A 14,530-nucleotide genomic window follows, 5' to 3' on the forward strand; every position below is an offset into this window, starting at 1 on the left:
GAGAATGTGAAACCTTTTGCTTTCTGATGGTTAAATGTACACAAACTTTTTTTAAAGCACAAAATCATTAAAATACAGTATACAATAACCTTCAGGCTGTGTGTATAAGGTGTATATGAAACATAAATGAATTTCATGTATGTACACAAACTTTTTTTGATGCTCAAAATTATTAAAAATATTGTATAAAATTACATGCAGGCTGTGTGTATAAGTTGTATATAGAACATAAATGCATTCTGTGTTTAGTTTTGGGTCCTATATCCAAGATATTTCATTATGGTATGCAAATATTCCAAAATACGGAATATTCCGATATCCAAAATACCCCTGGTCCCAAGCATTTTGGATATGGGAGACTCAACATGTATATATATATATCTATCTGGAAGTGAAGTTTGGAAAGAACATGCGCCTGATAGTGTAGTAATTATAAAGGAAAAATGCATGTGCTCAAATGCAAATGTGCGTACCAGATAATAAACCTTTTAGGCTTATCTGTAGTTCTTTTACTGGTACTCCATGTGGTGGGATGGACCCGGGACTCCAAAATATCCAGAAACCTTAATAGGAGGTGCTCAAACAGAGCCAGATAAAACACAAATATAGTGTAGTATTTTGTTTAAGAACCAATAACGTAATTAGTATATATTGTGTACCGTAACAATACTTGAATCACTGCATGTAATGCTGTGTGTCCTGGTAGCTCCTTCAATATCCCATGATGGCCCCAATAGTTTGCATACAGGTAGAGTAGGTCGGCTGCATGATCCGGACCTCCGGTGATCATGCATGTTCACCGGAGGCCCGGATCATGCAGGCGACCTACTCTACCTGTATGCAAACTATTGGGGCCATCAAGGGATATTGAAGGAGCTACCAGGACACACATGCAGTGATTCAAGTATTATTCCTGTATGCAATATATATTAATTACGTTATTGGTTCTTAAACAAAATACTACACTATATATGTGTTTTATCTGACTCTGTGTGAGCTCCTCCTATTAAGGTTTCTGGATATTTTGGAGTCTCGGGTCCATCCCACCACATGGAGTCCCAGTAAAAGAACTACAGATAAGCCTTAAAGTTTTATTATCTGTTATGCACATTTGTATTTGAGCACGTGCATTTTTCCCTTATAATTACTACACTATCAGGTGCATGTTCTTTCCAAGCTTCACTTCCAGATCACATTTGTGCCATTCAGGAACACGGGAAGACTGCTGCCACCTTCACCAGAAGGATTAAAGTGTCACACCTGTTAGCACTAATTGGATTTTATATAGTTATAAAATATTGCCTGCACTGCAGTGCAACACTATTGAGACTTGAACCAGTGCGCCATTCTATAAATCCTCTACTATATATATATATATATATTGTCACAAGATCAGATGAAGGGGTGCCATTGCCATCTCCTGGGGGTAGACTGTATCAATTCTCTTGCTACCGCCCTCAGTCCTGCCTCCTGCTGTAACAGCCTGAGCCTACTGCAACACAGCAAGTCCCCAGAAGCTGGGACAATCTCTGGAAGCTACTTTCTCCACTTCTCCAGCAGTAATGGGCTGAAAGGCATTACCGGAAACCCGCACCTCAGTCAGAAAGTCCGGAGCACTTCTTTCTCACCAGCCTCCCCTTTATCTTGCTCCCAGGTACGTAACTACTGCTGCCTAACTGCCACTTCTTACTGTTTCTTATCAGCAGAGCGGTGCCATTTTCTTCCAGCATCTTCCCTGGCATGAGGGTTTCTAGTGATTCCCGTTTCAAAGTCCAAGGCAGAAACATATATATTTATATATACTGTATATACTACATATACAGCTATTACATTACTCCTAAATAATTACAGCGCCTAATGTAAAACTGTGTTAACACATGTATGAAAGCAATGTGGGAACAGGTTGCTATTACATCCACTAAAGCATTATTTGGATAATATTGCACTGCAGGAAGTATGTATATTGTTATCATATTGGTGAGATAAAGACAATTAACATAGGAAGACTGACATACTATTATAACCTTTAAACTAAAGTTTATAGATTTCCCTTCAAGAAATTTCAAGTAAAGCCCTGGTGCTGGTGAGTATAGTTTCCTACATGTAAAGGCACTTGGAGACACTGACAGTAAGAGGCCGGCCAGGCCCAAAATCAGATTCAGAAGACACGTTTCTGAGTCAGCAGCTTGTATAACAGGACAGCAGGTTCAGGTTCAGCTTAATACTGAAAGAAAGCCATTACTAAGATGGCAAAATAAGGAAAAGAGGTTTGCTTGGACCAAGAAGCACCACCAGTTGGCTACTGAACACTGGACCAAGTATGGACCAAGTAATCTGTATACCTGTATATATAAAGTTTTTATTACATTGATCAAAATGCGTGTTCATAAACTGCACCTGGAGGGAGCAAATGTGGGCGATCGATCATTGTCACTTCCTGAGTAGCTGTAAAACTTTAGCCATTGTTAGGCATGAATCACACTACTAAATGTACTTTGTTCACCCTGTTACATAATCTTTCCCACAAAAGAAGAAATCTTGTTTTTGAAGTGGGTGCAGTCATGTGCTAAGCACACACTCAGCAATGAACATCCCCAATCCACTAAGTTTCTCCCTTCAGGAGATACAAAATTTTGTGTTGTCATGTTGGTCTGCACATCCATCCATTTCCCTTTAATTTAACACTTTAGCAGATTACAGTTTGTTACAATCTAAGGGGGATAATCAATAAGGCTGTGAAAAGTCGATAATTTATCGGCGATGAAGTAATTTTCGCCTATTTCCATTATCCCCATATTCAGTTTCAAAGACTTTTTGCAGGTTCGAAAAAGTCTTTGAAAAAAAAACGGGGATAACTTTTCACCATGTTTTACATGGCGAAAAAAAGTGCAGAATCGGGGTTTAGGGGTGCAGGTTTTAAAAAAAAAATAGCCTGCATCCCTGGGAATAGCCCCTAAAAATGAACTGTGTCAAAAAAAGTAAAAAAAAAATAGGGACACCCCAAAAAAATTATTTTAGTTTTGGGGTAAATAAAAAAAAATGGGGAACAGTGTTTAAAAATAGTGAAATACGTTCAGGGGTGTTCTGTAAGTATGTGGCAGGTGTTTTCTAGAATAGGCTATTAGAGGCAGGTGCATTTTTGCAGAAATTTTTAAAAATTAGTTTAGGGACTTAAAAATATGCTAGTACCCATTTTCATGTACCCCAAATTTGATGGGACCACTTAAAATAAACGAAAAAAAAGCCCTAAGTGCTCTTCTGCATCACTTCTTCAATGTCGGGTAAAAAACACCTGCCGCAGCTATTTAAAAACCCGACCTTCTTCTGCAGGCAAAAACGGGGAAACCCATAGTGATCCCCCATGTCTGGACATCTTTAGGTGGGTCCCAGGCACATTTCCCGAAATTTCCTTTTTTTTCGTAGATCCAAATTCGCCGGGTCCCGTTTTCGCTAATTTTAATTTGAATACGGGGATAAAGCGGGCACGCGCCCGATACTTTATCCCCAGAAAAGCTCCGATGTGGAGCGAAAAGTCCAGCACAGACTTTTTCGCTCCCTAATTGATTACGGGCGTAAATGGTATGTAGTCATTATGTCAATACTCAGAACATTTACATTCAGTATGTAGACACCAGAATGTTGACATGTGTCTTACCCAGAGTTGATCACAAATGCAAACAAAAAATGTGGCCTGACAACCCAATATGCCTTTTGCAACCTATTCAGAGCTGGCTGCAAATGTGACATGTGACCAACTATGCATAGGTAGCAAATGAGCCTCTCTCCCCTGCAGTAACAGAAGTAGATGCACCAGGAATATGATGGGAGATGTGGCTTGACCGTGAGTAAACAAAAAAACATTATACACTGACATGGGACCATCACCCATTTCCACAATTTCTACTCTCAACACCTTTGTATGCAGTAAGAACACATTTCTGTTGCTGAGTCTGATTTCTATTATGCTAGCATCTGCTTCATCCTTTGTCTTGTGCTATCCAGATGAAGCATACTAGGAGAGATTGCAGAGGACAGTGGCCTTAAAGAGATATCCAACTCTTGCAGTATCGTGTAAGTGCAGCAGAGGGTTCTCTTTCTAGAGTAGAGGTTCCTGGTTTGAAGAAGTGCACGGGTAAATAATTATACACTTTACAGCTCTATAATTATTTGCTTCTTCATGGGGGCCTACAGTGTTTTCCCATAAGGCATAGAGCACAGGTTCTCAAACTCGGTCCTCAGGACCTCAAACAGTGCATGTTTTGCAGTTCTCCTCACAGACTCGCAAGTGAAATAATTAGCTCACCTGTGGATTTTTTTAAACTGTGTCAGTGAGTGATGAATACACCTGTGCACCTGCTAGGTTACCTGTAAAATATGACTTGTGTGGGGTCCTGAGGACCGAGTTTGAGAACCACTGGCATAGAAGAAGATGCGCAAGCTAGTAACACATTCAGGTTGTATAGCGCTAAGGCAAGCAGGTATTAACATGCCAGAATGTGTCCAAACTGACTTTTACTGTTGTTTAGTATTTATATTATGTAGACCAGGGAACAACAGTAAATACCTTGGTCTGGAGCTTTGCAAATGCTATCTGGTGCCTAAACTGTTAAATGTCTCCAGTAATATCCAGCAAAGTTCCCATATTAAATATAATGAGGTTAAAGTGTAGTAGGACGGCTTCACTTTAATAAAATTTTGTGAAATGTATGAAATTAGAATAGGAAAAACTGCATGGCTCACAGCTTTCAGTTAGGCTGCCTGGATGTATAGGCCTCTCAATGGCTGTTGTGAAGCTTTATTTATTCCTTGGTGATAATAAAATTACAACAGGAGGTTGCATCACTGCACAGATATTGGCATTGTTGCTGGTCTGAAGGACCTGTTCTCAGCCTATACTGTATGCGCCGGAAGTACCTGCTCTACAGCTGCTAATAAATGCACCCAAACATGATGCAATACGCCCCTCATACATTTATTGTGTTGGGATCATATTTAAGGACATATTAGTGCCAGGGACAGGCAATTAGTTGAGTCCTTGGTCTTGGCTCAGTACACTGGAATGGGAGTGCCCACCATCAAAGGTCATATCTGTTTGTTGCAGATGTAGATGCAGTGCCAAACTGGAAGGTTATAAAGGATAATATTGCAAGACTGACTATGGGCCTGATTCAGCAAGGATTGCAACTGCGATTACGCACACAATCGGCCAATTGGTGCATTCTGCGCGAACACTCCACTGTGATCGGGACTGTGATCTCAGTGACTACTCAGACCTATCGCAGGGTGTTTGACAGGAAATACTATTTGGGGTTGGAGACAGGGGGGGGGGGTGGACTGTGAACGGTGAAACTCAGACGTGCCAGTGCATTTCAATGCCATTGCATGGGCATGCATAGATTATCCACTGCAATGCCATACGCAGCTTGTGTGTGTGTGAATGCAAAGCTGTTCTCAACCAAGTCCAGCTCCACTAGAATTAGGCCATGCCTCTGGCACGTATATTTGCAATGGCCCCAATGTCCTTCTCTTTTAATTGAAACTTCAACAAGCAATATTTTAAGAAAGCATAATGGAAATCAACTAGTACAGTGATTCTCAAACTCGGTCCTCAGGACCCCACACAGGTCATGTTTTCCAGGTTACCCAGCAGGTACACAGGTCTAGTCATTACTCACTGACAAATTTTAAAATATCCACATGTGGAGCTAATTATTTCACTTGGAATTCTGTGAGGAGACCTGGGAAACATGCACTGTTTGGGGTCCTGAGAACCGAGTTTGAGAACCTGTGAACTAAGGGATGGACCACGAGTGCAGTTACTGTACAGTAGGCTCTATTATGAATTAGTGTTTCACCTTTTGTTGGAAAATATATTTACATCTTGGCCTGTAATCTTACACCTGGTTGCTCAGAGCACATGCTTAGGGGTACGACCCAAATCCATGAAGCAGTCCCGTGCTCCACGGTCAAACGGATGCATTTCCTTCTTACTGAAATTTTCTACACATCTTCTGTATATTACATGCAGGTAAATGAGACTTTGGGGCTGATGCAGAGATGAATTCCTGTTTGCAGAGCATATCTGCCATTTATTGGCACACTCCACGTAAAAGGAAAATGACTGCATGCAAGTACAGTGTCGAAGCTGAATAATTGGCTGAGACAAGTTCAGTTTAAAATTTAATCGCGACGATGCCATCTTGCGATTGGCCGCAAGACGCCATCTTGAAAATGAGATCGCAAGATGCCATTTTGCGAATGGCCGCCTAAGCGCCATTTTAGATAAACTCACAGTTTAGTACATGTGGCGATGATACTATTAGCACCATGCAATTGCATTTTTCACCATTTCTCATACACACATTAATACGCACAATTGCGCTTTTAACTAGTCGCATATTAGCGAATGCATAGGACTTTGTATGAAACCGCTGTTTTATTAGTTTTATGCGCACGCATCTGCCCCAAGTTAACTAGCATCCTTATATCAAACCCTGAATACCCACACATTACATATTCACACATAAGGTTCAATAAGCTTTAAAGTGTATGATTTAAGTTGGTTCAGTTAGTTTAAATGCTGAGAAATAAAGGTATTTGATAACTAAGGTATTATACATGCTAAACAAGTTGTGTTTGGTCTTGTACTGATGCGTACTCTTTTTACAGTATTCCGGTGTTATCGGTGGGGAGGTCGCATCATGCAAACTCAAGTTATGGATCGCAGAGCCTACAAGCAACAAAATGTATATTTCATGAACAACTGTTAGAATGTTGCAGGGGGTGTGAAGAGGAAGATCCCCACCTGTTAGAGGCAGGGAGAGTCTATTTGAACCAGCCTGTTAAATGTGCTGTAACAGATGCTTCTCCCCTGGGAACCAATGACATCAGCAACAAACTTCCCTATTGTCCTGTTTATTCTGGGGGGTATAAATATGTGTGCATGAACGCTGGTTCTCAGTCTTCGTGCTGAACGCTGTATAACTAGGGGTCTCTTGCTGATGCCTATCTCCGGGTCTGGAAGCGCCTGCGTATGTATACTGTACTTGGGTCTGTATAATAATAACATTGGCCACCCAATTTGGAGTAAAATGTTGCACCTATGTCACCAATGATACCAGCGACCCTAAGGAGGTGATAGACCGGAAGATGGATGAAATTCTGCAGCTAAAATGGGAATTTCGTAAGAACCATAATGCTTCAGTGGCTGAAGTAGGGGAAAAGATAGAAGGATAGATGTCATGGCTGAACCCAGTGAAATGGTTCTCAGGTCTAGGGGAATGGGTCCAGGAAGTGATCGCCAGCATAGGCAAATTCTTAATCTTATACTAATTGTCATCATAATAATTGGCATATGTGTCCGGTGTGTTCCTACTGTGTTGAAGTGTGGAAAATGTAAAAATAGAGTGAAACGAAAGAATGAAATCATGATGGTGGCCAATATGAATACCGAGGTAAATACAGAACTGCATTACAACCCTGAGCTAGGTAACACCATTATTTACTTATTATATGTAGACATGCATAGAATGTATTATTGAAATGTTATTCAAAGAACACCTCAGATAATGTAAAGTCTCAATTCCCCTTCAAGACTGCTTTTATAAGACTGGTGCATTCCCACACCTTTCACATGATCTTCCAAGATCCGCGGTGTGCGTATAATAGTAGTTTTATGTCCCCACTCAGAGACACATTATTGATGGATTAAGAACCACCTTGTGCCATCCCATAATAACACCAAATAATATGTAAATGTAAGCCTAAATTAAATTCTAATAGCAGATTGTGATAGCATGTTGTTTACTATCAAAGGGTTGACTGTCGAAGCTGAATAATTGGCTGAGACAAGTTCAGTTTAAAATTTAATCGCAACGACGCCATCTTGCGACTGGCCGCAAGATGCCATCTTGACATGAGATTGCAAGACGCCATTTTGCGAATGGCCGCCTAAGCGACCTTTTTAGATAAACTCACATTTTAGTACATGTGGCGATGATACTATTAGCACCATGTGATTGCATTTTTCACCATTTCTCATACACACATTAATACGCACAATTGCGCTGTTAACTAGTCGCATATTAGCGAATGCATAGGGCTTTGTATGAAACCGCTGTTTTATTAGTTTTATGTGCACGTATGTATACTGTACTTGGGTCTGTATAATTTTCCTTTTGCGCCTAAATTGTGTCTAGATCAATTGCGTGTAACTGTCTGAACTTTTACCTGAATAACACTTGTGCTTTGGAACCACAGATTCCATGTCTAAGTCTTTATTTAACGTATGACTGCGTACGCAAATTAGTGTCATCCTTAGAAGGTATAGGCAGGATATTAGAAGGTATAGAGGTTCTGATCCAGTATTGTTAACGGCTATACATCTATAATTGCGAGCTAAGGTACAGAACTCAGCTGTGACGGGATATTCTCACATTCTGTAGGTTACGTTCAGGGAGGCTATGTAGAACTAGACATCAGCATAAATACATTTATTAGGAGACATATTTTTAGCACCTGGTGCAGAGGTTCCTAAACTCGGTCCTCAAGGCACCCTAACAGTCCAGGATTTAAGGCTATCCATGGTTGAGCACAAATGGGTACGTCAAAAAACTGAGGTACTAATTAAGTCAACTATGTCCAAGCATGGTTATCCAGATCGTTAGGGTGTGTTGAGGACCGAGTTTGGGACCTCAGACCTACAGTATGGCAGGTGCACTGTACCTACTGTAGTATGATGATGACCAGTTGCAAATCAGGTGCTAATTCTCACAAAGTTTCACTGTCTACTTACCACTGACAATATAAAAATAAACATAAGAATAAACATTTTATAAAAAAGAAAATATGCTTATAAAGTATTGCATTAACTTATTTCTAACAAGTCAGCAATCTATTTAATGCTACTGCATTCATAACTTGTGAAGTGTTAAAGTATCACACATAGAGCATAAATAGCATGGCAGATCATTCACATTTCTAGGTTTAAACAATATGAATTAATTCCACCCCAACACTCTCGGTGTAGCCTATAAATGGCAAGACATGCAGTTCAGAAGAAGAGAAGTAAATGAACATTGGGAAGTAATTGAGATGTGAGAAGGGAACAAGCTCCCCTTGGTGCTCTTCAGGTAAAAGTGTTCCTCCTGTCATGCATTATACAGTAACAATGAACAATACACTGTTAAAAAGCAAATCAGCAAAGCATATTTATTCTGATTGAATTTCTTGTTTCTTTCTTATACAGTACTTCACTTCCTCTGACATGTTTGGCAATCTGTTCTTAGCTTTTATTACTCCTAGCCCTAGTCCCAGTTAATAAACTATAATTCTTATCCTGCAGTACCATAGCACATATAACAGAGATTATCTACTCTTTATCCTCTAAGAATATACTTTATCTCTATTTTATACAGCAGTGTGAACAAATATAAAACTTCCTCATCATTCAGTATTCGATAGCTGATAAATCTAACAAATACTTAAATCCAATCCACTCAGTGCCATAAATTGTTTCCTGTTGATGCTGAAATATGTAATCTATGAGCAATGGAAGCCTGGATCAAATATATATATTATGATAATAAAGTGTAAAATCTTACTCCAATACATATTGTAATGAGACGACAACACATTTTTTGCTGCTGCTCATCACCTCTCTAGCTCATCTCATTTCCTTTTGTGTGAAAGAAAAGAGTAGCTCACCCATGGCAGGTGTCATGTTAATATGATAGAAAGAATACTTAGGGGTCTATATACCAAGCAGTGTTAGAAGACAAAGTGAAATGAGATAAGGTGCCAGCCAATCAGCTCCTAACTGCCATGTCACAGCTGTGTTTGAAAAATGATAGTTGGGAGCTGATTGGTTGGTACCTTATCGCCTTTCACTTTGTCTCCTAACACTGCTTAGTAAATAGACCCCTTAGCCATTTAACTGACAAATATTTTTTCCAAAAAACGGTTTGAAATTGTGGTTTTTTAATGATTGAACTAGGTCAAGTATATCTATTTAAATCTTATCCAATACGATCTTATTAAAAAAACATTGTGTAAAACATATAACATTAATACCGATTTATTTAAATATCAACTGTCGGTATATTGGAATATTGATCATACATTGTTGTGACCATTGCAACTTTACATTTCCTTGGCGGCTGCTCCTCTCTGCAGCCGCCGGGTGGGGGATACTGCTGGGCTTCCCAATCAGCAGTGATATGCAGAATGGCAGACACTGGGGGAGGGTGCATGGATGCAAAGGGGCTGGGAGGTCCCTCTGCCATCAGTGGTTGCTGAAAGATTATCTTCCAGCAGCCACCTAGTGGGCATTTCTCACTGGTCACATTGTTTGATCGAAAACTGTGTGATCGAAAATTATTTTCCAAGCCAGGCACATGGTTAATGATGTTCACAGGCGGGACTCCTATGGCTAAAGCCCTTAGAAACTGATAACAACTCAAATAGTGTGGGGATGGATTAGTCTAGGGTGAAGTCTGCAGTGACAGATGTACCACTGAGTAGCAGATGGAGCAAATACAGACAGGTATCTTCTGCAGAATATGTTTAATGTATAGCACATACATATATAAGCACAGCAGAAAGTATGGTAATGTATTTGGAAGCACAGAGGTATATAGTAAGCATAGAGTGATACAGTCCAAGGTCTGATACACTTGTGGGCAAACTTCAGCACAAAGGGCTCAAGCAGCACAGTAGTCTGAGCACTGTCAGGGTTTGATGCACTAGTGAGCAAACTGAAATACAAATGTCGAAGCGTAGTTTGTTATAAGGTGCAAGGCCAAGTGGGTGGTACAGTTGCTGCCCTCTGGCATCTGTCCCCAGCTTGTGAGGTGCCTAGAGCGGTGCCCTGCTACATGGAAAGAGCAGGGCATGCCCTTAGGATGCATCCAGTGCCAAGCTTTCTGTCCTGGCACTTGTTCTCTGATGTCATGACATCCCTTATGATGGGGGTGAGGAGCAGGTAGTGCCCAGGTCTCCTCTAAGTCATGATTTATCAATGACACTGACGCTTTGGTAACAAACCCTACCTTTCAATGCTGAGCCAATATTAGCAAACTGTTTTGAGCCTAACTACCTAGCTAGGCAGCGATAGCATGCACAGCACAGCACTAAGGGCTATGTATATATATATATATATATATATTATATATATATATATATATACTGTGTGTGCGTATATATATATATATATATATATATATATATACGCCTATATATAGCTATATACTGCCAACAGTGAAGCTGCACTGATCACATGCACACTAACAGCTGGACGGTGTTGCTGCTTACTGAATCATACTTTCGGAAGCTGGCTGTTGGCAGTCTTTTTATCCCTTGTACAGTAGAATTGTAATAAAGAATAATTTGTTTGTTACGAAACAGAAGATTCGTAATTCATTTGTAACCAAACTGTTTATTATGAACATCTGTACAATCACTAACTAGCAAGTTGGAGCCTGAATTTCAGTAATGCAACAAAAAATACTGTTATAAATAGAGAGTCCCCAGATATATATTGTCTTTTTTGTGCAAAACAACAGGAGAAGCAACAATCCTAATAGTACCGCCAATGCTAAAAATCTTCAAATTAATAAAAGACAAGGATATGTGCTCCTTCTCGGAAAACGTTGACCAAAATGTTATATGGGCCTCAATAAAGAACCATCCAGGGGTAAGTAATTTCCCCAAAGTTCCAGCTTCTTATAAATGGAAATCCCAATATGGTGTTGATATTCCTCCTTCACGTTCCTTTGAGATACTGAGGGGTATTCAATTAGGTGCGAATGGCTGTCGAATGTGATTTTGTCTAAATTTTCGCCAGCGAATAATGATTCGCCAAATTCAATTTAACCTGCGAATGTTGTGAAAATCTACAGTTCGCTTAAAATACTAATCTATCCACTTTTGAATTGTGAAAGTCGAACATTGCTATTCAATTACAAATATGCGTATATCATTTGCCAAAAAAAAAGCGAATTTTGCCGTGAATTCGCAAAAAAGTGTCCGCACCTCTTGGGGGTGAGAAGTTTTAATTCAAATGCTTTAAAATTACATATTTTTCAGGTAAATTAAGTGTGTTACAGCAAATATGGTGTTGATTATATATTTTTTAAATGATCTATTGGCTTGTTACAATAATGGTTCAGTCCATTACAGTTGGTTCATTCCAAAGTTAGAAATATACCAATTTGTAATTTTTAATCGCTCTTTCCAGCAGCAGCAGCAGCAGCAGCATCAGCAGCAGCAGGTGGAGGAGCAGTAGAGAGAATTATTACTTGTCAAGGAACTACGCACCTGAATCTGGAGAAGAAGGAAGAAGACACCTGACACAGATAATAGTATCCTTATAATTTTATTGATTTTTATCTGTTCCAAATTTCCTTTTTTTTTAAAATGGAGTGTTTTCCGGCTCAAGTGTGGGAATTCATGTTTGCAGCATGTGTTCAAGCGAGTAGGCTGCAATTTAGGGCACAGATGAATATTGCAGCCACTCCTGATGAATCAGCTGTGAATGTGGGTGTTTATGCAGGTGCACCTGAAAGTACTCCATCTTCTTTGGGTGTTGCTAGAATCCCAAGGCCACGTCTATATAGACAAAGACGGTTCTTGGATGGGATTCGTGAGGATGAGGTGATAAAATGTTATCGCCTCTCCTCAGTTGCCATTTACCAGCTGTATGATTTGCTGGAGAAGGCTCTTGAACCGCGTGTTCCTACGAACAGAGCAGTTCCAGGCTTGGCAAACCTGCTAGCCACACTCCATTTTTTGGCGTCGGGAACATTCCAACCGACCCTGGCGATAATTGCTGGCTTTTCAAAACACACTTTTTCTCGCTGTTTGTCACAGGTCATCCTGGCAATGCGGAAACATGTTTCTGAGTTTGTACATTTTCCTCAGACAGAACATGAATTGAATGCTGTGAAGGCAGGTTTTTTCTGCTGTGGGATGAATCTCCAATGTTGTGGGTGCAATAAATTTCACCCATATTGCTCTCATAGCCCCCCGCCAAATGGAAGAGATTTTTCGAAATTGACAATCTTTCCATTCTCTAAATGTGCAAATGATTTGTGATTCAAAAATGCGTTTCATGCAGGTGTTGGCTGGCATGCCAGGGGCTTCTCATGATTCCTTTATTTTGCAGCAATCTAGCCTCTATGAGATGTTTCAACAACAACAGATGCCTCATGGATGGCTGATTGGTAAGTAATTTAAACTTTTACCTGGAGCAGAGCTGACTGCTTGAAAACCTGCACATGCTAATCACCTTTCTTCTTTTCTCCCTCTTAGGGCAATGGACCGGACCTTTTTCGGACATCCAGGATGCAGATTAGCCCCATCCTCCTGGATCTCCAATGGACAGCTGAGCAGCGGGGTGATATGCTAGCCATCCCCAAAAAACCATGTAAGTATCAGCAAACCTCATTGCTGGTGTCATGTAATCTGTGTCTTTCCCTCCCCTCCTGATTCTAAACTTTTCCCTGGAGCAGAGCTGACAGCTTGAAAACCTGCACATGCTAATCACCTTTCTTCTTTTCTCCCTCTTAGGGCAATGGACCGGACCTTTTTCGGACATCCAGGATGCAGATTAGCCCCATCCTCCTGGATCTCCAATGGACAGCTGAGCAGCGGGGCGATGTGCTAGCCATCCCCAAAAAACCATGTAAGTATCAGCAAACCTCATTGCTGGTGTCATGTAACCTGTGTCTTTCCCTCCCCTCCTGATTCTAAACTTTTCCCTGGAGCAGAGCTGACAGCTTGAAAACCTGCACATGCTAATCACCTTTCTTCTTTTCTCCCTCTTAGGGTAGTGGACCGGACCTTTTTTGGACACCCAGGATGCAGATTAGCCCCATCCTCCTGGATCTCCAATGGACTGCTGAGCAGCGGGGCGATGTGCTAGCCATCCCCAAAAAACCATGTAAGTTAATTGTAAGTAATCAATTTTGAAATGATTACATTGAAACCAATGTAAGAACATTATTTTTTATTTTTTTTAAAAATCTGTTTTAAACAGAAATGTTTTATACTGGGAATGTTTTTTTTAACAATAATTTCTTGGTCATTTATATATTATTTGTTTTTTAGTTTAATTTTTTATTTTTAAACATGTCAAACTTTTTACGGTGATTTTTTTTCTTGCATTCAAATAAACAACTTTGCCATCTTCTTTTTAACTGGAACATTTGAAACCTATAAGACAAAGAAAAATTTTAAAATTTAAAACAAATCATTTTTCAAACCTCATAAACCCTAATTTAACTCTTATTAAGATTATTTCACTGTTGAAGTAGTAAATGTTTATAATTAACTAGCATATTAAATTTAAAGAAAATATCATATATACATGGGTGCCAATCAGCCGAACGATCTTTTATAGTAAAAATAAACGTAAGCGTTGTCCTTGCACGATTATTAATGTTCTATATTTATTGTTGAATTTAAATAATGTTCAACAAATATCTTACACCTATGTTCGAAACAGATTTGATTTCCCAACAGGTATTTGCTA

This window comes from Taudactylus pleione, unplaced genomic scaffold (assembly GCF_031769625.1).
Source record: "Taudactylus pleione unplaced genomic scaffold, aTauple2 ptg000609l, whole genome shotgun sequence".
NCBI lineage: Eukaryota > Metazoa > Chordata > Amphibia > Anura > Myobatrachidae > Taudactylus > Taudactylus pleione.